Below are 26,665 nucleotides of genomic sequence, written 5' to 3'. Positions count from 1 at the left end.
TTAAAAATTTCATATCTACTATTTAAAATACAAGTTCTTTTAAAATTCAATTAAATGTGAATAAATGAAGTGAAAGACACATTTTGGAGTTGCATGAGCTCATGCTATAAAATCTCTGTATTTAATTTTGAGAGAGAGTGTATTCATGGAAGCCTATATAACAGGTACAGAGAGAATTATGCTTTAAATTTGAGATTTAGTCATAATTCTATTATACATCAATGAAAACTACGACGTTTAAAATGAAACGCACACAAACACGTGCGATGTGCAATAAAAACACAAAAACAACAAAACCCTACTATCCCAATTGGATAAGATATACTTTAAAGTCTTCTTTGTTTTAGTATTCATATTTTTACTTTTTGCCAACAATACATACATATATATATATATATATATATATATATATATATATATATATATATTGAAATAGACATATATAAAAGGTAGGAGTAAAAGCAGTGTTATACAATTTGAAAAAATTTAATAGTTTAAAGATAATCTTTTATTTCCTTTGTACCATGATTAGATGTTTGATCTCCAAAATTGATCTTAAGTGCAAATTTACTGTTTGTCAAGCTATATAGACCTAAGCAGAAGTAAAACCTTACGGATTACAGAGAAAATAATTATAGTTAAAACCTACATGATTGCCATAGGGCAGATAAAGCATGGCAATGAAATATTTTAGCTCTAGAATCCTAAAGAGCACCAAAGGAGGGGTCAAATACCTTTCTATTATTTTCCTATTTCCATACATTGATGACAAATTGTGTGTCAGTGTTATTCTCTGTATATCTTTTCTTTATGAGGCTATATATTATTATGCTTGTGTATATGCATGGGTGCGTTTGTGTATGAATTTGTGTCTCTAGCACCTACTTTCCATTTGTTTTTACTATCATCATAACTCTTTCTCCTGGCTTTTTGAATATCTTTTTTCTCTACTTTATAGCTTTCTAAGCCATGTCCTTTCCACATAATTGGCCATAGTTTTCAACTGAAATAAGCTTTAATTTTCTTCTCCATTTAGTAAAAAAGGGTTTGCATTTACTAAACTTATTATTAAAGGATAAATGACCCATATGCTTTATATCTCTCTCTGAAATATATTTGCATTCTATAAATATGGATCCTTTCTAAATCTTCACTGGTCCTGTGTAGAAAATAAATGCTACAACTGTGGGTAAATAAATATTTATTCCTCAGAACTGGTAACAGATTACCATTTTATAATAAGTGTTTTCAGAGTTCTCAGATAGCAGACATTTTTTTTAAGATAACATTTAAATGTTCAACATTGCACAGTAACAGTATAGATACTTTTATTTTTATGTTTTATCAGATATATTGAAATAAAATTGACATACTGAAAAACTGAAGATTTTTAAAGTATACAGTTTGATGGACATTTTGTATAGGTATATAGTCATCAAATCATGACAATGGAGAAAATAAATGCAACTATTGATCCCAAATATTTACTGGTGCCACTTTGTTATCCTTCCCACCCATAAAATTTTTAAAATTGTATATAAATGAATGCATGCAATATGATGTTTTACCTTACTTCTTTAATTCAAAATATTTATTTTGAGATTAATCCATCATGCATCATGTAGTGATAGATTGTCCATTCCATTTTTATTACGAAGTAGCATTTCATTGTGTGGCTATTCCACAGTTGCTTATCCATTCACCTATTAATGGCCATTTGGGTCATAACCAAGATTGGGCTAAGCTTCCATGAAAGCTTGTGTATACGTATTTTTAATAGACATATGTTTTCATTACTCTTGAATAAATGGAATGACTAGATCATCTAAAATGTGCACATTTAAATTTTTGAGTAATTGCCAGATGATTTTTCATTGTGGTTTTGCCAATTAACATTCTCCTGGCAGTTCATGACTATAGGTTTTACATATTTTCTGGATATAGATGATAAGAATGTTTGAATAAAGGCTTTTAACTACAAATATAATTTCTCAACAGACATATTTATATTTAGGTTATCTATAACTTTTTGAAATACTTTTAGTTGTTTGTGTTTCAAGAAATTTTCTCATTTAATCTGTTATCAAATTTAATAAGCATAAACTTGTTCACATAATTTCTTACTATACTTTTCATAGAAGCACTTTGTAGGGAATTATTTATTTGTTGCTTCCTGAAAAAAAAAGGTTTTCCTTCATTTCACTTTTGAAAGATGTCTTCATTTGGTATAAAATTCTCAGTTGGAATTTGTTTATATTTTTTTAATAGTTTAAAGAAAATGTATTCAGCACTTCAGATAACCTATTTTATTCCTGTTTGCCTAGTTTCCAATGGGAAGTCTGTTTTAATTCCTTTCATTTTTCCTCTACATATAGTGTGTCTTTATTCTCTCACTGCTTTCAGGATTTTCTCTTTGTCTTTGGATTTTGGCAGTTTTAAAATGATATGTCTAGGTACTTGTGCGTGGGATATGTTTGTATTAATATTTATATTCCATAAGATATTTATCTTGCTCTGAACTTCTTGAATCTGTGATCCAATGTCTAATTATTTTTGGAACTTTGTCAGCATTATCTCTTCAAATATTTCTAATACAGCGTATCTCCTTCTGGGATATCAATTACGTATATGTCATCTACTTAATATTTCTCTACAATCGTTGGATGCTCTGTCCTTTTGTTTCCCTCTTTCCTGTATTGTCTCTATCTTGAAGTTCACTGAGTCTGTCATTAGCTATGATGTATCTACTGTCCTTCAAATGTATTCTTTATCTCTGTTTAGACTTTAACATATTTATCACATTTGTTTTAATCTCCCACCTGATAATACACAACATTTATCCTATTTCAGAGTCTAGTTCTATTGATTTATTTTCTCTTCTAATAGTGGTTTGAATTTCCTTGTTTTGTTCTGCATCTAAAAAATTTTGCCTAACAGCTGCATATTTGGCAGACAGAGATTGAAGTTAACAGTATTCATACCTAAAATTTGCTTACCTTTTCAATGTCTAGACTTCTTGTGTGAGAAATTGAATCAAACTTTTTGATTGTCAAGGTGGACCTATTTTATGGCATTTGCTTTTTTATGTTGCCATGATTATCTTCAGACCTCCATTGGCTTCTAATTCTCAGTCGTCTTGTGCTTATGCTGCTAATCCTGCCCATCCTTCATTTTGGTGCACCTGCCCATCAGAAAGCGTTTCTCTATATATTCTTGTACATCTCCTATGTTTAATGACTGTTATTTGATACCAGGTGTTTTCTAGCCTTGAGGTGATGAATAGCGGTTTCTTCATTGTCCTGTTTTCATTTTAGTCTTACACCGAATTTGTGTCCTTGGATCTTAGGTGTGGGGGCTTCTTAGTGATTTTGCTCCACTCCAGTTTGTAAGAGATCTCTTATAGGAAGGCTCAGCATAGTTTTCTGGTCATATACAGTTGTAGAGAATTTTTTTTTTCTTTTACAACTCTCCCAGTCTCAAGATGCCTTCATTTTTGCCATAAAAGCAATGACTTTGCTGCCCTTTCAACAGCATCCTTAAGCTTTTATCCTAAAGTGAAAATAATTCCAATGGGACTCTCTGCCTTTCCTGCAGTGGCAATTACTCCCACAGCTCAGTTATACACCCACTACAAGGGAGGCTTTCTATTGCCCTCTACTTGTCTCAGTATATCTTGAGGCTGACTGGTGGAAATTCCTGGAAAGGAGGCTGCAAGTAGGTACCAAGATGTCTGACATCTGATACTCCCTGGGGTCTGTAATCTCAAGATAGCCTATACTCAACATACAAGTATTTGTTTAAAAATCCACTTTTCTTATCCTTTTGTAGAGAGGGCCTATCTTCTTTGCATGCACTGTCATAGGTTTACATGCCATCTCTTTTTGTAGGCATCTATCTATCGAAAAGTCAGTTTAGTAGAAGTTCAACTTCAGCTGTCTGATGATTTCAAGAAAAAATATTATTTCATTTCTTTACAAGGATTATCTTTTCATTAAGCTGAATGTGATGTTTTTCAGGGTTCTATATCCTAAACAAGAAAACTATTTAGGATCTGGGATGTCTTTTTATGTAAACTATATTTTATTATTGCACAAAGTTATATGTAAAATATGTTCCTAGAGATTCATAACAATCATATGGCTTTTTCCTGTCCTATAATTATGTCTCATTTTAAATAAACAAATTATAGCTATTTGGAGGATTATGAACTTTTTTATTAGAATAATAAAGCAAGAAAATTTTTGCATTAAATACTTTTTGTCAAGTTCCAAAAGTTTATTACTGTAATACTATGGATATGTGGAAAAATATTAACAACAGCAAAACCTTTGTTTTTTGTAGGTTATCTCTCATTTTTAAAATTCTATGAAATTGACTAATAATAATATTAAATAATATATTTCAAGTAAATGATTGCATAAATCATTTTTAAAAAATATGCAGCCATTAGAGTAGATATATATTATATATATTCATTCTTTATCACTAAATTATTCAATCTTTATCATAATTATTGAATGATGCATTCACATCTACAAAACTAGCATGAAATTTAATGTAGCTTAAGAAGCACGTTTGTAAGATTTGAGTGAAATATATGCACACTTAATACTCCCATAAAAGTTCAAGACCATCTTTTATTGAATGTCAGAATTTGTGAAATAAGTAGAAAGTGCAGAAAAAATTCAAAGCAAAAAATATATAAGCAGGCCAAATACTGGAAACATGTCTCTTAAATAAAAAATAAATATATGTGGATGAGCATATCAGTATTCATTCAACAGTAAAGAAGAAGGAATTTCAAACAAATGGTAAGAACATGAGAAAGTGGGATAGCTATGCATGAGTTGAGAGATTTGGAGAACATTCAGGTATAGTAGATGACATAATTTGGGGAGAATCTGGAGAGTTAAACATTACAATTTTGGAAAGAAATAAAAGTTCTGTATGGTCAAAAGTAATTTGGAAACAACAGAATGCTATGCATTTTTTGCTTATATGATTTAATCCAATAATACTGCCATATTAATCAAAAGTCTATTGAAGATTTTAATTCCATAGTATATGAATAGACTATTTTTAGAGTAGTTTCAGGTTCACTTAGAAATTACACAGAAATTACAAGGTTCCAACATATCCCCAAATATCACATCCACACTCATTGCATGAGTGTGGTAAAATTGTTTAAATTGGCTAACTAATAATGAGCCATTAGTATTAACTAAAGCTAGTATTTTACATTAGGGTTCAATCTTTGAGTTGTACAGTTTTATGGGTTTTGACAAAAATATAATGTCCAACATTATATTATCATACAGAATAGTTTTTAATGTCATAAAAATGTCTACACTGCACTTGTTTATTGCCCCCTCCTTCTGAACCCTTTGCAACCAATGAAACTTTTACTACCTTTATAGTTTTGTTGTTTACTTAATGTCATAAATTGGAGTCATACTATATTGTAGCATTTTCAGACTGGCTTCTTTCCCTTAGCAATTTGCCTGTGAGCATCATTTCATGGCTTGATAATCCATTTATTTTTATTCCTGGACGATATTCCAGTGTATGCAAATGTCACAGTTACCTTCTGAAGAAGAATAAGTGCTTCAAATTTTGGGTAATTATGGATACCTCTTCTATAAACATTCATGAGCAGGTTTTTGCATGAACATAGTTTTTCAATACATTTGGTTAAATACCTAGAAGCATGATTGATGGATCTTCCCAGCAATACTATAACTAGCTTTCTAAGAAACTGCTACACTGTCTTTTGACGTTTCTGTACTGTTTTTCATTCATATCAACAATGGATTAGAGTTCCTTTTCCTACATATACTCACCAGCATTTTATTTTGCTGGGGATTTCTATTTTAGCCATTTCTAATAGGTTTGTAATAAGATCACATTGGTGTTTTCAATTTAAATTCCCTAATTTTATATGGTGCTGAGCATCATTTCATATGTTTATGTACCATCTCTATATCTTCTTTGGTGAGGTGCCTGTTCAGATCACTTGCCAATTTTTAAATCAGGTTATTTTTTTAATTGTTGTTTAATGGTTCTTTGAATATTTTGGAGAGAAGACTTTTTTTTGAGATATGTGTTTTGAAAATATTTTCTCCAATTCTGTAGCTTGTTTTTTCATTCACTTGTGAGCATATTACACAGAGCATAATTTTCCATTTTCATGGATCCTGACATCAACTTTTTTCTTTCATGCATCCTGCTTTTAGTGTTGTATCTAAGAAGGCACTTATATTGTTCCCTGTCTTAGTTTGCCACAGACTCTGTAACAGGGTGCCACAGACTAATCGACTTGAACAACAAAAATTTATGGCTTCAGATATGGAGGGCAGAAATCTGAAATCAAGGTGTTGACAAGGACATAATTCTTTTTGAAGGGAATAATCCATGTGGTACATCTCTCCAACTTCTGGTAGTAACTGTCAATCCATAACATTTCTTGATTTCTGGTAAACATAACTCAATATCTGCCTCCATCATGTGGACCTATATCCTTCTTTCTCTCTCTTACTTATTATGTTCAAATGTACTTGGCTTATAAGCACACCAGTCATATTAGATTTGAGCTCCACCCTAACCCAATTTGGTTTCATCTCAGCTAATAGCATCTGCAAACATCCTTTTTCCAAGTGATGTCATAGTCACATGACTGAGAGTTAGGATTTGAACAAATCTTTTTGTGGGACACAATACAACCCTACAACCAATGTTGTTTTATGGAAGTTTTATATATTTGTGCTCTACAAAATCATCTCTTATGAATTAATCTTTGTGAAACAAGTAAGGTCTGCAACAAGATTCTTTCTTTTTTATAAATATGGATGTCCATTTGTTGAAAAGACTTCCCTCTCCATTGAATTACCATTGTTCCATGTCAGAGTTACTTAACTGTTTTTGTGTGGGTCTATTTTTCAGAGCTTTCTATTGTGTTCTGTTGATTTATTTATCTGTTCTTTCAACAAAATCGTACTGTCTTGGTCAGTGTAGATTTAGATGTAGTAGTGAGTTTGGGTAATTACTGTCAGTCCCCAGCATTTTTCTTTTACATATTTGTGTTGTCTGCATTCCAGATCTTTTGCTTTTCTATGTAAATATTACAGTCATTTTGTCAATGTCCCCAAAATGCATTGCAGAGATATTGATTGTATTTTGTTGAATTTATAGATCAATTTGGATGAATTGATATCTTAATAATATTAAGTCTTCTTAGCCATGGATATGGAATATCTCTCCATTTATTAAGATCTTGATTTCTTTCAACAAAGTTTTATAGATTTCCTTATGAAGATCTTGTACATATTTTATTAGATTTAAAACTATGTATTCCATGTGAGTTTGTGCTTGTGTTAGTTAAGTGTTGTGCTTTTAATTTCAAGCTCCATTTGTTCATGGTTGCTATATAGGATAGCAATTGACTTTTGAATGTTAATTTAGTATTTCACAACCATGCTTTAATTGCTTATTAGTTCCAGTGCATTTTTGTCAATTCTTTGGGATTTTCTAGAGGGACTAGTTTGTCATCTGTGAACAAAAGAACTCACTTCTTCCTTGCCAATCTGTGTGTCATTTTTCCTTTTCTTGTGTTATTGCTTTATCTAGGACTTCCAGCACGAAGTTGAATAGGAGTGGTGAGAGAAGACATCTTTGTCTTGTTCTTTCTTGTAGAAGACAAATTTATCATCATTAATTGTGATGTTACTGTGCTTTTTTGACAGATAGTTCCCTTCTATTCCAGTTTGCTGGTAGGTTTTATAATGAATGTATATTGAATTTTGTCAAATACTTTTTCTGCATCTATTGACATCAAAATACTAATTTTCTTCTTTAGCCTGTTGATCTGATGATCGTATTAACTGGTTCAAATGTTGAACCAACCCTGAATATCTGAAATAAACTCCATTTGGTCATAGTATATAATTATTTTTGACACGCTGTTGGATTCAGTATGCCTATAAGAATCCTTATAGGCATAAGGATTCTTATGCCTATATTCATGAAATATCTTGGTTTATAATTTCTCTTCCTGGCATTACCTAAGTCTTGTTTTTGTTTGGGCCTCATAAAATAATTTAGGATTTAGCATAAATAATTATAAATAAATAAATCCTAAATAATAAATAAATCCTAAAAATAAATAAATAAATGTCTTAAAAATAATTTAAGATTTAGCATAAATAATGTTGGTTTCATAAAATAATTTAGGAAAATCTCCATCTGCTTGTCTTTTCTAGAAGACCTGTAAAGAACCGACATCATTTCTATAATAAATATTTAGTAGAACTCAATAATGAAACAGTCTGGGCCTGATGCTTTCTTTTCAAAGGTTGGCAATAGCTGACTTAACTTATTTAATATATATAAGCTTATTCAGATTATTTATTTCTCCTTGTGTGAGTTTTGGTACATTGTATTTTTCAAAGAATTGATCTATTTCATCTAAGTTACTGAATTTATGGCTATAAAAGTATACCTAGAGTTCTTTTATTATACTTTTAATGCCCATGGCATCAGTGGTAGTGGCCTTTTTTCACTTCTGGTATTAGCATTTTAAAAGAAAAAACAACTTAGTAAAATCAAATAATAGTTGAAAATGAGATAATAAAATGTAACAATTGCATCTCAATAGAGGATAATTCTATATCAACACAAATCATTTTCTCACTAATAATGTTTTTACTTTAATCATTTTTTTAAATCTTGTAATAATTGCATAAAGAAATATGCTCCTAGAAAACACTATTTGCTTAGAGGACAAATGAAAATGGCACCAAAAAGCTCTGCCACTTTTCTTTCATTTTCACATCAAATTTTGCTCTCAAACATTCACTGCTGCTATACAGCTCACATTCAGTTTCTAGAACACTGATGATTAGAAACGTACACAGTAATACTGCCTGGTGATCATATTTTGCTTTATTTGAAAAGCTAACACATACACTTCTTACATCTGTTTTAGTCTGCTAAGCTACTCAAAGTAGATACCATGAAATGGATTGGGTTTTAATAATGAAATATTACTAGCTTACAGTTTGAGGTCATGAGAACATCCAGGTCAAGGAATGATCAAAGTGAGTCTTTCTTTCTGGATCTGGCTGCCAGTGATCCTTGGGTCCATGGAAAGGGACGTGGTGGCACATGTGGTCTCTCCATTCTCTTCTGTGTTTCATTTCTTTCAGCTTCTTATTTCCATGACTTTCTCCCTCTTTGTCTGAATTTCATTTTCTGTAAAGAACAACAGCAAGAAGATTAAGAGCCACTCTGGTCCATGCCTTCACTGAAGTAACCTTATCAAAATATCTTACAATAAGTTTATACCAAAAGGAACAGTTAAACTTGAAGAACATGGTTTTCTGGGATATATATACAGTTCCAAACCATCACAAGTCTTATCCCTTTATATTGTTTATCTTCAAAATTTGAAGTTGAGATTATATAATTTAAGGAGTACTTGGATTTTACTGCTCAAAAAATGATCCACATTCCTTCCATTTTCTTTCACTTTCCATTAGTTTTCTTTTCAATTGGTCTTATTTGGAGATTTTCTTTGATTCTCATAGTAAACTAATAAGACATCTAGGGAAATCTTATAATCTTATTCTTGAGAGGCTAAATTATAGTAAACACCTTCTAAATATTATACAGCTAGAAAATCCCAAATTTGAAAACTTATTTTGGGTCCCAAACACTTAACATTAAGACATTAAGTGTTTTCATGATTATTTCTTATCCTATATTGTGTTCAAGGAATTTTTAGTTTATTTATTTTTGCCTTCTCATCCTCTCTCTCTTTTTCTGATGATAATTGGAAAAAGTCTGATTTTTGACATTTGATTATGTTAAAAAATAAGAACAGTAGTTTAATTCACCAGAATTACTTTCATAATTTTAATGGTATAAGGTAATCTATTAACAAGGCATTGAAAATACCAGTGTTCTCTAACAAAAGGAAACTATAAGTTGAGGTTTATTTTTATCACTAATTCAGACAAAAATGACCTTCACCACACCAATCTGACCTTGTTAAATAGTTAAGCAAGTTAATTCTTAGGGCCCTTTTACATCTTTGTTAGCTTAATACCATCTATGCTTCTTCATCATCTTTCCACAGAGTTAAAAATCCTTGGGAAGAACAAAAGCTTCTTACGGAACAATTCATATATTTGAAAGCAAACAGTTACAGTCTCATATCTAGGCTACACAATAATAATTCCTGACACTTTTTTCATTTCCTACCTTTGAACTCCTTAGACTGTCATTTTTTTTCTGAATTTTGAGTACATACTAGTTCTACTACAGGCAAATGATGAAGCAATATGAAGCTCTTCTATTATAAGGACCTTACAAATACAGGTATAGTAAGAAGATTATTTCCTGGGTCATGAATAATTGTCACCCTTTTAAAATCACTTATATAATGTTGGTTCTTAATGGCCATATTTATTGTTTATATTACATTTGTAATTGGTGGCAATAACATTTTTTAATCTTTTCTATCATAATATTTTAACTTTTTGTTTTCATTGATTCTTTATCCCAAATATTCCATTTGTGCATTTTCCCTTTAAAAAGTCTTTCTATCTTTAAAAATATATCATCATTTTAAATGATTATATATATTTATTCAAAATTAATATGTTTTGATTTTTATTGGAAGGAATATCAACATCATGTAAATCAGAATTGACCTTTCTTGGAAATTAATACATTTTTTGACATTGAATGTAATGACTCATAGGTGACTCTGGCTTTAGTCAGTCGACTTTTTGTCAATATAATTTCAGAAAAACTGGAATTTGGATGATAGAGAACTATGGAATATAAATAATCACTTTAACCATATACCATCACAATTTCTTCATTGTTTTGTGCATGATTGTTGCAATTTTACATGAATTATATATATATAATGTACATGTACTTTTCAATAATTTATTTCCAAAATGTGATATTCCATAGAATTTTAGTATGATTATTTTTTAATAATAATGAATTTACAGCGTTTATCTTTATGTTAAGATCGCTGAATCTTTTAAAACAATTTAAATAAAGGAGTTTTGCAAGTGGGAATTTTATGCATTGATATGTTTGTCTAGTGCAAATGTTTTCCCAGATACCTTTCTCTTTACTGGTGTGAGGTTGATTGAATTATGTCTCCAACTAAAATATGTTCAAGTCCAAATTGCTTGGCCCATGGATGGGAAAACATTTTAAATGAACTCTTCAACTCTTAATCCCGGGTCCTGAGGATGCAAACTCATTTGTAATTGGGATCTCCAAAGATTTTAGTGAGAGAGACCACAGATACAGGGTGGCCTTTAATCCACAGTGACTCAAGTTCTTATAAACAGAAGAAAAGTGGACTTGGAGTTACAAGTGATGGGAGGTAATAGATAGATAGGGATTATCTCTGCTATCTGTGACAGAAGCCACCGCCAGAATGCAACAGATTTTAGAAAAGGCATAACCTTCAAAATTTGAGCCAATAAATTGTTTTTCAAAGCAACTAGTTTGTAGTATTTTGTGATAGCAGACCTGGTGAAAACAGAAATTCACCATGGCTCAGTGATTGTTTATTTTAATAAGAATCAATTGAAAAAATATTGAGTCATGAGATGAATTTGGCACCCCCTCAACAGAGTAATTGTTTCCTTTTTTGTCTTGATTTGTCATTATTTGCATGCAAATCTAAATTAGTGATTTTAAAGACACAAGCTATAAATAGGCATTAATAAGTTAAGTTACAATATGTTGAATTAAAGGTAACATTAGTGAAATACAAGATCTATTGATTATATGCAGAAATACATAAAAGACATCTAATATAGAATGTTTTCTGGACAGCAGAGGATGGGAAACACTCAGATTCCACTCTAAGGCAATTTTTCTTACTGTTTCTAATCATCTCTTCAAAATGTTATAGTGGAAAGAACTATTTCATTTCAAGAAATATGAGTAGTACTCTTACAAAGATGAACAGATGCCAGCCTTTTCCCTCCACTTTTGTTTATTATTCCAGGGCTATCTTTTGTTTCATTGCATCTGTTTTTCATCAGAATTCTCTTCTTACACCCACACAATAAAGTCAATGGAGTTTTGATTTGTAATATAATTGTAGAAAAACAGTTTGCTTTCCTTTCCTCTATGAGTGAATGGTATGCTAACAAAATAACTCTTACTGCATGCTCACTCTTCAAGGCTCAACATTTACAATACAATATTTTAACTGATTTGCTTTCTGCTATTTGAAGCAAATTTTATTTTCCTTAAGTTCTTTTTCATGGACATAGACACACACATATAAAATGATTATTGCCATAGTAGAAAAAAGCCATATTATTAAAAATAAACAAAAGAATTATTCCAGTTAGGGAAAAATGATCTTGGTACAATTTTCTGCTTATTTCTTGTAATAATATATAAACCCATGCAAAGTTAATTTAAAATGCTTTATGCTTTTTACTTTTAAAATTTTTTATATGTAATGTTAAAACAAATACTCAAAGTAAGTAAAAATTAACAAAATCCCACTATGTACAATAATATAGTATGATTTTGAATATCTTTTCCACAGTCCTGCTCTAATACTGCCCTGGTGTTCTTCTCCACATGTAACTCTTAAATTTTATTATTTTTCCTGCTAAACCTTTTCTATTAGTTTATTCAGATGTATATTTTTATGAATATCTTTCCCAAATAAAAGGTACAGCAATACATACCTAACTACTATATCAGTTTTTCATCTAACACCCCAATATATATGTCTCTCTAATACATATTTGAAATTGTATATGATTATATAAATTATGGATTTTCTATGATTTATTCATTCAGATCTCTTTGGTGGATGTTTATATGATTTTCTATATTTCTTCACAATGCTTCGAGGAACATATTAGACATATAACATTATGTAGGCATACCCAAACTTTAATATTTATGAATAATGGGCTGGTTTTGTTTGAACAACCTCTCCTTGACATTTTTTTCTAAATTATTTAAAGCAAATCGCACGTATTTTGTAATTTCATCATGAATGCTTCTCCAACAGGGCCGTCTTCACCTCTGCCCCTTCTTCCTTCTTCCAGACTTAAATATCACTCTCTTTCTCTTCCATATCTGAACAGTCATTAATTCACATTTACATAATTTTATAAATATTTTTGGTCGTTTTGAATTTATTCCTTCCTTTGAGACACCATTATTACTTTCTTATTTTATTTTGCACTGTCACATCTAAAATGACAATTTAGCTATACCTTGTGGGTTCAGTCCAGAGCATGTCTAATCCATGTATTAAAATATTACCAGAATATTTACCTGGCAGGGGAGACACCATGATCACGAAGGTGGTTTTCCCAGGACGAGGCTTGTCCATTGCACTCCGGGCGTGTTGGCCCCTGCGATTTTCCCACATGCGGGAAACTCTACTGCATAATTTGTAGTAGTGGGAACTACTTGTGTGCTCTCCCCTTAAAAAATAAAAAAATATTACCAGAACAAATTCTCTAAAGAGGAAATATTTTCCTGCTCTGAATAATACCATATAATTGTGTTCTAGTTTGCTAGCTGCCAGAATGCAATATACCAGAAATGGAATGGTTTTTAAAAAAGGGGAAATTTAATAAGTTGCTAGTTTACCATTCTAAGGCCGAGAAAATGTCCCAATTGATGCAAGTCTATAGAAATGTCCAATCAAAAGCATCCAGTGAAAGATACCTTGGTTCAAGAAGGCTGATAAAGTTCAGGGTTTCTCTTTCAAGTGGAAGGGCATATGGCAACACAGAGTTTCTCTCTCATCTGGAAAGGCACATGCCATCATCTGCTAGCTTTCTCTCCTGGCTTCCTGTTTCATGAAGCTCCCTGGGAGGCATTTTCCTTCTTCATCTCCCAAAGACCACTGGCTTGTGGACTCTGCTTCTCATGGCTATGTCATTCTGTTCTGCTCTCTATAAATCTCTCATTCTCCAAAATGTTTCCTCTTTTATAGGACTCCAGTAAACTAATCAAGACCCACCCAAATAGGTGGAGACAGGCCTCTCCTAATCCAGTTTAACAACCACTCTTGATGGGTTATATCTCCAGGGAGCTAATCTAATTACATACAGTATTGAATAGGGATTATTCTGCCTTTACAAAATGGGATTTTGATTAAAACATGGCTTTTCAAGGGTACATACATCCTTTCAAACCAGCGCATTCTACCCCCTGGACCCTAAAAAAAGGCATGTTTTTCCCATATAGAAAATACATTAATTTCATAACAATATCAGAAATCCTTAAACAATTTCAGTAGTAATACAAATAGAATACAAAGTTAGATTAAAATAAATTTGATAAAATTTATCAAAGTTAGTTACAGGCATGGTTTATTCTCATGCAAAATTCTCCTCTGGCTCTGGACCTGTGGAACTCACAACAAGTCATTTGTTGCCAATATACAAAGAAGGAACAGTCATGGGATACAAATACACATTTCCATAGGGAGAAAAGAACACAGGGGTTACCAGACCCATATACTTTCAGAAGACCACAGGGCAAAGTCCTTTAGATTTCAAAGACAAATCATTTGTCTTCGGGGCTTCTGAAAGTGGCAGCCCCACCCTTTCCAAGGGCCTATGTAGAGGCCTGCCTCTCTCCAAATGCAACATTGGAGGATATTGAGGAGACCACCCTTTTCTCGGCTCCACCTTCTCCGGGCATTGGGGCTGCACCCAGACTCTCTGCCATCTCTGGGGTAAACATTCAACCCCTCCATGTGGTTGGCAGCCAAGCTCTCCCCAAACCCCAAGGAATGTGTTTCACCCTCTCCAAGGTTTGAGGTGGCAGGATTCTTCCACTGCACTGAGGTGGAAGTCAGATCCTCTACCCTTGGGGCAGACTCACCCTCTCCATGGACTTGTGTGGGTTCGCTCTCCTGGCCCAAGTCTTCTTGACTTCAGACCTCAGCCTCCATGGTTTTGTCTCTGAAGTTATTTTTTCTCCAATGTGTCCTGTCTTTGAATCCCCCAGTACAGATTGGCAGTGGCTCTATTTATATAGGTCCCACGGTACTCTCGTTTGCTTTCTATGCAGTAGCCTCAGATCATGCCCATCAGACATAAGGAATTTCCACAAATCTTTCCTGGATAATGGCATGTCCAATCCTGGCTTTCTCTGAAATGGCTGACTGGTTCCACATTTGGCCAAGACCTCATGTGAGGCACTATTCCCTGTGGTTTTCCTTCCTGGAAGCCCAGAATTTTCCAGAATATCATTTCTAGTTTATTTGTACCCAAGAGTTCAGTTCCCAACTTATCTCTTTCTTGTCACATTCCACTATGAGCTGTGAGGAAAAACCAGGCTACAATTTTGACATTTAATTTGGAGATCTCTTCTGTTGAGTATCCAAATTCATGGTTTTTAAAATGAGCCTTCCAACCAAAGCCACTAGTCAACTTTGCCATATTGTCTACCATTTTAAAACAAGGCTTGCTTTCCTTCTAGTCTGTAATAACACATGCCTCATTTTTGTCTAAGGCTTTATCAGAAGTGTCTTTAGAGTCTACCAACGGTCTCTTCAAAGTATTCCAGGCCTTCTCCATAAAGCTTCTCACAACTCTTTCAGTATCTTCCTCTTATCCACTTAAAAAGCCATTCTAACATGTTTGGTATTTGCAAAATGCAGCAGCAGCACCCAACTCTCCAGTACCAAAATCTGTTCTAATTTGCTAGATACCGGAATGCAATATACCAGAAATGGAATGGTTTTTAAAAGAAAGGAATTTAATAAGCTGCTAGTTTACAGCTCTAAGGCTGAGAAAATGTCAGAATTAAAACAAGTCTATAGAAATGTCCAATCAAAGGTATCCAGGGAAAGATACCTTGGTTCAAGAAGGCTGATGAAGTTCAGGGTTTCTCTCTCAAGTGGAAGGCACATGGTGAACATAGGGTTTCTCTCTCGGCTGGAAGGGCACATGACAAACATGCCATCATCTGCTAGCTTTCTCTCCTGGCTTCCTGTTTCATGAAGCTCCCTGGGAGGCATTTTCCTTCTTCATCTCCCAAAGGCCATTGGCTGGTGGACTCTACTTCTCAAAGCTATGTCGTTCTGCTCTGCTCTCTATAAATCTCTCATTCTCCAAAATATTTCCTCTTTTGTAAGACTCCAGTAAACCAATCAAGACCCACCCAAATGGGTGGAGACAGGCCTCCCCTAATCCAGTTTAACAACTACTCTTGATTGGGTTACATCTCCAGGGAGATGATCTAATTGCATACAGTATTGAGTAGGGATTATTCTGCTTTTACAAAATGGGATTTTGATTAAAACATGACTCTTCAAGGGTACATACATCCTTCAAACCAGCACAAATGGCTACCTAGTAATTAAAACATAATTAAATTAAAGTAATTTTTAAAGTAATTAAAACTTGAAATCCTTATTTAGCAGGCTAGCATAACTGCGTGCTTGAATTTGGATTACATATACACCTTCATCTATTTTAATATCTATATTCACTGTATTTTATATAATTCTAATGAATTATATAAAATATTTAAAGAAAAATAATACTATAACTTCAAAATAAAATTCTTTAAAATTCCAACCAGAACATAGAGGAAGAGGCATTTTTCTCAGTTCTTTTATGATTCTGGTTAATTCTGACACCAAAGCCAAGCAAAGCCATTAAAAGAAAAGAAGGATCATGGAAATATATATGTAAAATTGACAAACTGATCACTAGACATTCTCCAATTTCCCTGTGCAGTATATACTGTGCCTTTTCTTAGAACTGTATCACTCTTACTCTGTTCCATTTGGCTGAGTCCCATTTGGTCTTTAATACTCTGTTAAAGCATATTCATCTCTTCAAGTAGCATTATAAAAGCCAACTTGATCAGAACCAATTAAGTGGTTTTAGTAGCTTTTAATTTGCAATGTTACTTTGAATTACATTGATAATAAGAGCACAATTCTAATAATTACACTTTAAAATATTTATTGAAGCATAACTGAAGTACACTAGATTCACATATTTAAGTGCATTATTTGATCAGTTTTGACATAGTTAAAATGAGCAATAAAATAAATTTTGATATAAATAAACATGTAGGAAACTATTACTGAAATAAAGATAAATACTTCCATCTTGAAAATTTTTCTTAAGCAGTTTTTTAATCCATTTTTCCTTCCTCTACTTCCCCAGGCTTTTCTAGGATAGTATGTAATCTTTTCATCAGTTTCTTTCAGTCAGAATAAAATGATTTTGATATGGGTCAGTGTCATTGAATGCATGAAATGTTTGTTCATATTAAGGAGTGGGGGGGGGGCATCAATATCTCCTTAACTATTATGGATAGAATGATGAGAAAGAATAGAAAACCCCAGCAAGCACATAGAAGACATGACCATCAGTAGCAAACAATTTGACCTAACTAATATCTATGGGACACTTCACCCAACAACAGCAGTACATACACTATTTTTAAATACACATAAAATATTGCCATGATAGGCCTACATTAAGTCATAAAAAGTTTCAATAACTTGAAAAAACATTGACATCATATAAAGTCTGTGCTACCAAAAAAGGTATTAAAATATAAATCAACTAAGGAACATTTGGGAAATCTACAAATATTTATAATTTAAATAACACAATGACAAATTACTCATGACTCAAGGAAGAAATCACAAGAAAGTATTTTGAAATTTTTGAAAATGCAAATGATATATCAAACGATATGGGATTCAACTTAAACAGTTCGTAGTAGATATTTAAAGCTTTAACAAATCATAACAGAAAAGAGAGAAAAAAAAAGATTTCAAACCAATAATCTAAGCCTTCAATTAAAATAAAAAAATAAAATATCAAATTTAACCCAAGTCAAATGGAAGAAAACAATTCTGAATATTGGAGTAGGACTCAATAAGTTATGAAGTAGAAAGAAAATGGAGAACATTAATGAAACCAAAAGTAGGTTACTGGTAAATATTAACAAATTTAACAAACGTCAAAAGAGAAGAAAAATAGTGAGAGAGAGAAGACACACATTATCCAAATCAGGGATGAATGAAGAGATATCACTGCTGGCATTAAGGAAAATAAAAATGATTATAAGAAAATACTTTAAAGAACTTTGTGCACAAATTTTAAAAAGTTATATGAAATGGACAAATTTTTAGAAAAGCACTCATTTCCAAAACTAAATCAAGAACAAAACTAAAATTCTCAGTATAATTTATAATAAATAAGGTAATGAATACTTAAAAATATCCCCACAAGTATAAAGCTCATGCTTAGATGACTTTTCTAATGAATTATATAAAATATTTAAAGAAAAATAATACTATAACTTCAAAATAAAATTCTTTAAAATTCCAACCAGAACATAGAGGAAGAGGCATTTTTCTCAGTTCTTTTATGATTCTGGTTAATTCTGACACCAAAGCCAAGCAAAGCCATTAAAAGAAAAGAAGGATCATGGAAATATATATGTAAAATTGACAAACTATTTGCAAACAAAATTCAGCAACATATATGATTATGCAACATGACCAAATAGTATTTATGTCAGGAATCCAGTGCTGGTTAACATTCAAAACTAAATTAATGTAATACTGTACATTATTAGAACAAAAGACAAAAAGCTACATAATTATTTCTATAGATGCAGAAAGATGTTTTTAGCAAAACTTGACATCTGTTCATGAAAGAAAATCAACAAATAGAGAATTCAAGAACACTAACTTAAATATATAAACAACTTCTATGAAAAAAACATAAACCTAACATCATATAAAATGACAAAAGGCTGGATGCTTCCCTTCTAAACCAGAGAACAAGCCAATAGGTTTACTTTTCCCATGTCTAGTTAACATTGTACTAAGGTCTAGCTAATACAACCAAGCTTGGAAAATAGATAAAAGCATTCATATTGTAAAGGTAAAAGTAAAACTTAATAACATGTTCCTGGTTATAGAAAATCCTAAGGAATCATACCCACCCTAACAAATAAAAATTCCTACTGGAACTAATAATCAAGTTCATTTAATGTATAGGCTGCTCAGTCAATACAAATTGTATGTTATTTATCTATACTAGCAATGAACAATCCCAAATTAAATTGAAAATATCTTTCTAAATTGGATCAATAAGAATAAAATGCTCAGTAATAAGTTTAACAAAAACAGTAAGACTTACAAAGAAAAATGGCAATATATTGAAGAAGTAACTTAAAAGAAGAGCTATATAAAAATAGGGCAAAATGGCTAGACTCATTTCACACTGCTACACCCCATAAGTGTAGTTAGCAACCATGGAAATAATACAAGTGGCAATCAAAGGGGAACTCTGGCAGGCATAAAAGTAAGGTGATATTTTTCTGGATATCAGGATGGGAGGAAAAACATAGCTGTAGAACATCTATGCCCCCTAACCCCCAAAACAGAAAAGTGATATTTCTCAATCCCATACTAGCAAAATAAGACAGTTATCCCATTAGCTCCTTGGATCAAATAAAAGTCCCTCAAATACATGAGGAAAACCTTGCATTAATGGTAAGATTATCGACCAAGAATCACACTAACAATAGATATTCTCCTCTTCCAATGGACTTGAGAATCCCCTTACTCATGAACAGAGAGTAGATTTCTAGCACTGACAAGAAGAACCCCACCACAAAAAGCACCCAGGCCAGGGGTGCATCTTCATTCCCCATGGGTCTGATTCTTCTCTCTCTGATAGATACCAGGTGGGTCAGCCTCAGGAAATCTCTTCCCCATCCCAGGTAGCACTCTCAAGAAACAGAAGCAGCAGCACCAGATGTAAAAAGCATACTAAATAAAACTTCAAATTCTCAGAAATTAAATTATCATTGTAACCACAGGCTATAAAATAGGCCAAGATTGCACACTAAACCTAAACAAGATGACAGCCTGATTAGGTAAAATATGTAAATATGACCTAAGATCACCACAAAATAGACAAAATGAGAAGAAACAATGGAAAATCACCTGTTATACCAAGAATCAATAGGAAACATGTAAAACTTGATTTAAAAAGGCAATGATTGAATGCCAACATTGAAATTAATCCTGTGTAGGAATTATCCATAACAATGCTTCACCAACCCATTATAAATTTTCTTGAAATAAATGAAAAGAAATTAAAAAAAATATATCTGCAAAGGAACAGCACCTATATAATAGAACGAAGGGGAAATTATTGAATTGAAAAATACAATAATATCAATAAAAATTCATCAGATGGACTCAATAGTAGAATGGACAAAATAGAAGATACAATCAGTGGACCTAAGACAAATCATTAGACTCTAACAAACTTGAGAAGTAGAGAGGACCTAGACTGCAAAAGAAAATGAAGAGACTCTCCTGAGCCTGAGGGACAAAAAGAAAAGAGCCACCGTTTTTATCATTGGAGTTGCAGAGGAGAGGGGAAAGAACGTGGGTAAAAGAGTATTTGAGGAAATTATCACTGAAAAACTTCCAAATACTGTATGATGAAAGACACAAATCTTCAGACCCAAGAAAGTAAGTGAAACCTAAACAATATAAAACCAAATAAATCACTGTAAAATTCGTGTTTGCACAGTAAGTTTCATAAACCAATTTAAAATTAAGGCAACAAGGAAATTCTACAATGTTTTTTTGGATACATTATTTAAATATGCCTATGGAAAAGCTATGCAAGATATACATATTTGGTGGTTCTACATGTATTATTTGTTTTCTTAAATAAAAATCTTAAAAAAAAATAAATCATCACCGAACTTTTGAAAATTAAATACAAATAGAAAATCGACTTTGAAATTAACCAGAGAGAAACCTTACCTTATCAAATAGGGTAAAAACAAATTGATTTAAAATGGATTCCTCATCTGAAATCATGGAATCGAAAAGAAAATATCCCAAGAATTTTAAATGTTAAAAGAAAATGACTGTTAACCTCAAAATCTATATCCAGCAAAACCATCCTTAAGGAATGACAGGGGAAATAGTCATTCTCAGTTGAAAGAAAATGTAGAATATTTGTCATTAACAGACACCCTTAAAGATTGGTTAAAGAAAGATTTTCAAGCAGAAGGGATAATATAAAGGAAATGATCTTGAAACATCAGGGAGGAAGGAAGAACAATGGAAAGAGTAGAAATATAGATATATGCAATAAATTATTCATTTCTTTAAGAATACTAAAATTCAGATTTGATGATTGAAGTGAAAAGTATAATAGCATCTGATACTAAAGAAAATGACATTTAAAATTGGAAAGATAAGGACTGTTAATCAGAAGCAAGACTCAAAGTGAAATGGTAAAATTATTGATACTCAGAGTCTCTTATAAGTCACGTATACATTATAATACAGGGCAAAATAGTAAAACTATACAAATACATGAAATTAAAAAACAAACTATAAATAACTCAAGATGGATTCCAAAAATATTGAAGTAATCCACAGGAGAGGAAAAAAAAAGAAATAGAAGAACAAGAAACACAATAGAAAACAAAATGGAAAAAATAAGTGATAAAATAATAATTACTTCAAATGCAAATGGTCTATATATACCAATCAAAAGTCATTTGTATAAAAAAATTTACCTACCTTGCACTCTTGACATATTCTTGACATATGCAGGTTGAAAGTGAAAGGCTGGGAAAAGGAATGTTTTTAAAAAGATGTTGTTATATTAGTATCTGATAATTTACACTCAGAAAAAGTTGCCTGAGAAAAAGAGATGCTATTTAATGTTAAAATAATCAGTTTACCATGAAAGTGCAATGATACAAAATATTTAAAAATCCAAAAACAGAACTTCAGAATATGTGAAGCAAAAAATGATGAAAATGTCAGATATTTTACATTTCTTTGATTCGAAGACTAAATATTGTTAATATGATACTCTGCAAATTGATCTAAGATTTGAGGAAATCCAATAAAATCCTAGCAGTTTTTATTACAGAAAGTGAAAAGCTTGATTCTAAAATTTATGTGGAATTCCAAATGACTTTAAATAGCCAAACTGAATTTGATAGAGAAGAAAAAAGTTTGAGAATTTACACTTTTGATTTCATAATGTACTTCAAAGCAACAGTTATAAAGGGAATGTGAAACATGCTTAGGGAAAGACAGATAAGTCAATGAAACATAAATGAGAGTCAAAAATAAATCCTAGCATTTAAGTCAAATGATTTTCAACAAAAGCCCCTAGTTGATTGTTGAAATGGCAATCTTTTTAAGAAATCATGCTCAGACAATTGGATCTGTACAGACAAGTTAAATTTAATGCTTTATCTCACACTACACACACAAAACTTACAATCTCAAAATTCATCATAGGACTATATAGAAGAGCTGAATGTATTATAAAACATTTAGAAGGAAATATATGAGTAAATATTCATGAACTAGGGCTAAGCAGTGATCTCTTAGGAACCACAGCAAAATTACATGGAATAAAACAGTAAAATTGATAAATTGAACTTCATAAAATATTATTTGTATGCTACACAGGAAACCATAAATGGAATTAAGAGACAACTGCCAAAATGAGAGAAAAAGCATTTTCAAATCAGATATCTGATAAGGTACTCTATCTGGGATATATAAAGTACAATCATATTTCAAAAATAACAAGATAAATAAACCAATTAAAATGGGCAAAACATTTGAGTAGACATCTTTCCAAAGAAAATATTTGAATGATCAAAAGCACATAGGTATGATTTTTCAATATCAAATTATGCCCAACATCATTAATCATTACACAAATGTAAATTAAAATCAGAATGAGAGATACCACTCATGCCTACTAGAATATAATCAGAGACAAAGAATATGAAACATTGGAAACAAACCTCATTCTTAGCTGGTGGAAATGTAAATCAGTACAGCAAATATGGAAAACTGGTTAATAAATCTGAAAATTATTAATAAATTTGTTATTTGAACAAGAAATTTTACTCCTAGCATTCTAACCAAGAAAATAACAATTTTATCCAAAACTATATTCATAGCAATATTATGCATAATTTTCAACAATTGGAAACACTCCAATGTTCATCAACTAGAGAATGGATTAAAAATGTATATCTGTGTATTGGAATACTCTTCAGTAACACAAAGAAACAAATTGTTTATACAAACTGTGGTAGTTATATTCAGTTGTCAACTTGGCCAGGTGAAGGCACCTAGTTCTGTTGCTATGGCCATGAGCCAATTGTACGTGAACCTCATCTTTTGCTGATTACATCTGCAGTTGGCTAGGAGGTATGTCTGCTGCAATGAATGATGTTTGACTTAACTGGCTGGTGCTTAAATGAGAGAGGTCAATGTAGCACAGCCCAAGCAGCTCAGCATACCTCATTTCAGCACTCACAGTTCAGCCCAGTCCTTTGGAGATGCAGAAATAAATCACCCCAGGGAAAGTTTGGAACCCAGAGGCCTGGAGTGAAGGCCAGCAGAGATCACCCTGTGCCTTCCCAGGTAAGAAAGAATCTCAGTTGAAAGTTAGCTGCTTTTCCTCTGAAAAAGTAATGAAATAAATCCCCTTTTATTAAAAGCCAAGCCATCTCTGGAGTGTTGTATTCTGGTGGCTAGCAAACTAGAACACAAACTAAACAAGGATCAACCTCAAAAATACTTAACTAAATAAAATAAGTCAGATATAAAAGATAACATATTGAATGATTTTATTTAAAAGCCATGTTTAGAAAAAGGAAATCTATAGATATGGAAAGTAGATGATGATGTAAATTTTAGTTCTTTTCATTTGTACTGTCAACGTAAATGCCACATATTAAAATATCACTATTAAGGAATGTGTAAGGAATGAGTTTATATTATGCAACACTAATTTTTAATTTTATAATTAGTTCATGATTCTTTTTTAAAATTTATGAAAATATAAAACATTTGCTATGGATATTTATCTTGATGTGTATATTTGATATGTATCTACCTGTTTGCAGTTTGCACACTACTGTTGCCATGCTATTGACCAAGAAAAAGTTTCATTTTTATGAAAAATGTTCTTTTGTAAAATAGTTTTATTATCAGAGCATACATTCTTTTTTTTTCTTTTAATCTGGAAAGACTTCTTAGCAGAGAAGCCTATTTTTCTGGTGAGAAATGTTAAAGTGTTTAAAGTAAAACTCCAAAGGTTTATACACATCAGGAAATCAGCCAATAAGAATAGTCTTTCAAAGTCTTTATATTCCCTCAGTTTCAAAGCAAAACAAAGTTAGTAGAACTCATTGTTAAAAATATGGTTTTACCTCAGAATAAAACTTTATTTTGTAAGTTATAGTTATATGTTAGCCTCAAACTATTTAAAATCAGAAAACCTCAGTATGTGTGCAAAAATGAATTGTGCTCATTTAGCTCTGGAATAAGAATCTATTCAAAGCAAAAACCCATCTTCTAAATTAAACATTGGCTTTGATCAAGGGCCAAAGTTTTGTGCCATGGCTATCAGTGAAAATAGAAAAATAAATGACCTGCAAAGTTGCAGTGCAATTTTACTTTTTTTTTATTTGGAGCCAGAGAATTGCTAGAATATGCTGACAGTAGTAAATATTTGAATTTGATGTGATTGTGAAGATAGCAAAAGGAGCTCAGGATTTGTAAAAGGGACACATGTATTAAACAAATAACTATACAATGCCTATGTCATTAGAATTGTGATAACTAATATGAAGAAAACCCCCAAAGTAAAAGCCATCAATTTTGTTAGACTCTTCAATTAGGAAAGGCCATCTAAATGATATTTTACTTGAATACTGAAGGACAGTAGGTGCTGGGCCTCAGGAAAAAGGGGCAAGGGAATAGTAGGCATGGAAAAATAGCAGCTATGTTAGCTGAGGCAAAGAAGATCTGAGCATTTTGACACTTATTACAGTGCAATATGAAAGTCCGCAGTCAGGAAGGTGGGGTACAACAACGATCCTGTTAATGCTGCAAAAATAATGCACTGTTAATGCTGCAATAGCTTAAATCCTGTGTGGGTAATATTGAGGATTTTGATATAAGTCCTGGTTGAAGAAGCAGAGGGGAAAAATGATCAATTTTGGTGGATATTTAATATTTAAGTCAATTTTGCATTAAATACAGTCCAATTACAAAGGAAAAGCAAATATTTTCTATTAATTTCAGAAAATGTATGGTTTCTGCAATAACTGATGGCATTATTTTTGTTCATTTAGTCTTTTGTTTATTTTGTTTATCTATTTGTATAGATCACGTTATGTTTTATAACTCTATTCAAGTTATGTGTTCATCTGATTTGCAGGGTTTAAAAAATAAATAGCATATATTGTATCTAGACTTTGCTTGTTACATGTGTTCCAAATGATTTATCCTGAGCCAAACATAAATATTTACTCTCATAATGATTTATTTTATAGGGCAAAAGTTATAACTTTGATATAAATCCATTAACACTCTTTTTACTCTATGGCTACTTTGAACTAATTAAGCAAATCTACTCCTTTCCTCATTTTATTAACCTGGTAGTTACATACTCTTATTTTTAATCTTTCAGAAGTTAACCATAGATATTGAAAGCTGTATCTGTGCCTTCTAAATGTTTAATATAAGTTGGTAATTTACTTCATTTACTTATAGACAGTAAAAGGGATTACAAGGCAAGGCCTTTATTCATTTTCTGCATTTCATAGTCATAATTATTCATATTTACCCTCCATATTTTCTCCTCCATTGTTTTATTTTCTTTCTGCAATTTTATTCTTTAATCTGTGATTATTATCAATTTACTGAAGATCTTCTTTAAAAATTCTCTTAATGCAAGTCAGGTGGGAACTGATTTTCATATTTTGATTACTAAATATTGTTTTCATTAATTTAAAGCTATTCTTTTATAGTCTTGCTTCTATCACTTCTCTTGAAAAGCCTCCTCTTAGTCTTATTGCTGCTCTTTTAAATGTATCATGTCTTTTTCTAAGGCTTTCTCCTGGTGTCTTTGGTCTTCCTAATCTTAAAAGAATGGGTACAGAAAAAAACAAAAGGATGGGTATAAGTACAATTTTTCTTTTTCTTTTCTATATATCTTCTGTGGAGTTTGTAATGCTTCTTAAATAGGTTGCTTCAGATCTTTAAAAAAAATTCAGAGCATTTTAATGGTTATCTCCTAAAATATCACTTTACCCTTATCTTTCCTTGACATGTAAATTCCAATTATATACAATTTTATTGTGTTATATTCTTATTTCAATCATTTTATCTCTCCCTGCTTCAATGTCTTTTGTAGGTTGCATAATTGTTTTAAATCTGTGTTTAATTTGCTCTTATAGCCTCAAATTAGTTGTTTTAAATTTAATTACATATTTCATTCAATCAAATCCAAAATATATAATTGGATAACTTTTACAGATGCATAAGACTGTATAACCCCTGTTCAAATTAGGTGTGGAGGACCAGGGTCTGGGCCCTTTCATAAACGGGAATGAAACCTCAAGCATGTAACAACCTGCTTAACCAGAACAAAGGTCAAGAAAGAAAACAATCTCCCTGGAAGGAGAGAAATGTAACCAGAGATGTAAAATGATACTGGGTACATCTTAGCCTTAAACATTAATCTTATCAAATATCAGGTCTTAAGCCACTTTAATAATAATACTAAGA

The 26,665-nt window shown here is 31.8% G+C and overlaps 1 long non-coding RNA gene and 1 other non-coding gene across 2 annotated transcripts in view; both read left to right on the top strand.

Moving 5' to 3' along the window:
- Nucleotides 1-26,665, top strand: part of LOC143646169 (uncharacterized) — a 68,512-nt gene that overhangs the window by 28,800 nt on the left and 13,047 nt on the right. The gene's annotated exons all lie outside the window — the stretch shown is intronic.
- LOC143647546 (U1 spliceosomal RNA) lies at nucleotides 13,334-13,496 on the top strand. The gene has a single exon (XR_013158158.1). It is a non-coding gene; the product is annotated as a U1 spliceosomal RNA (small nuclear RNA).

Source organism: Tamandua tetradactyla, chromosome 9, assembly GCF_023851605.1.
Source record: "Tamandua tetradactyla isolate mTamTet1 chromosome 9, mTamTet1.pri, whole genome shotgun sequence".
NCBI lineage: Eukaryota > Metazoa > Chordata > Mammalia > Pilosa > Myrmecophagidae > Tamandua > Tamandua tetradactyla.
The sequence above is the reverse complement of the archived record's forward strand: the minus strand, read 5'-3'. Positions and strand labels throughout refer to the sequence as shown.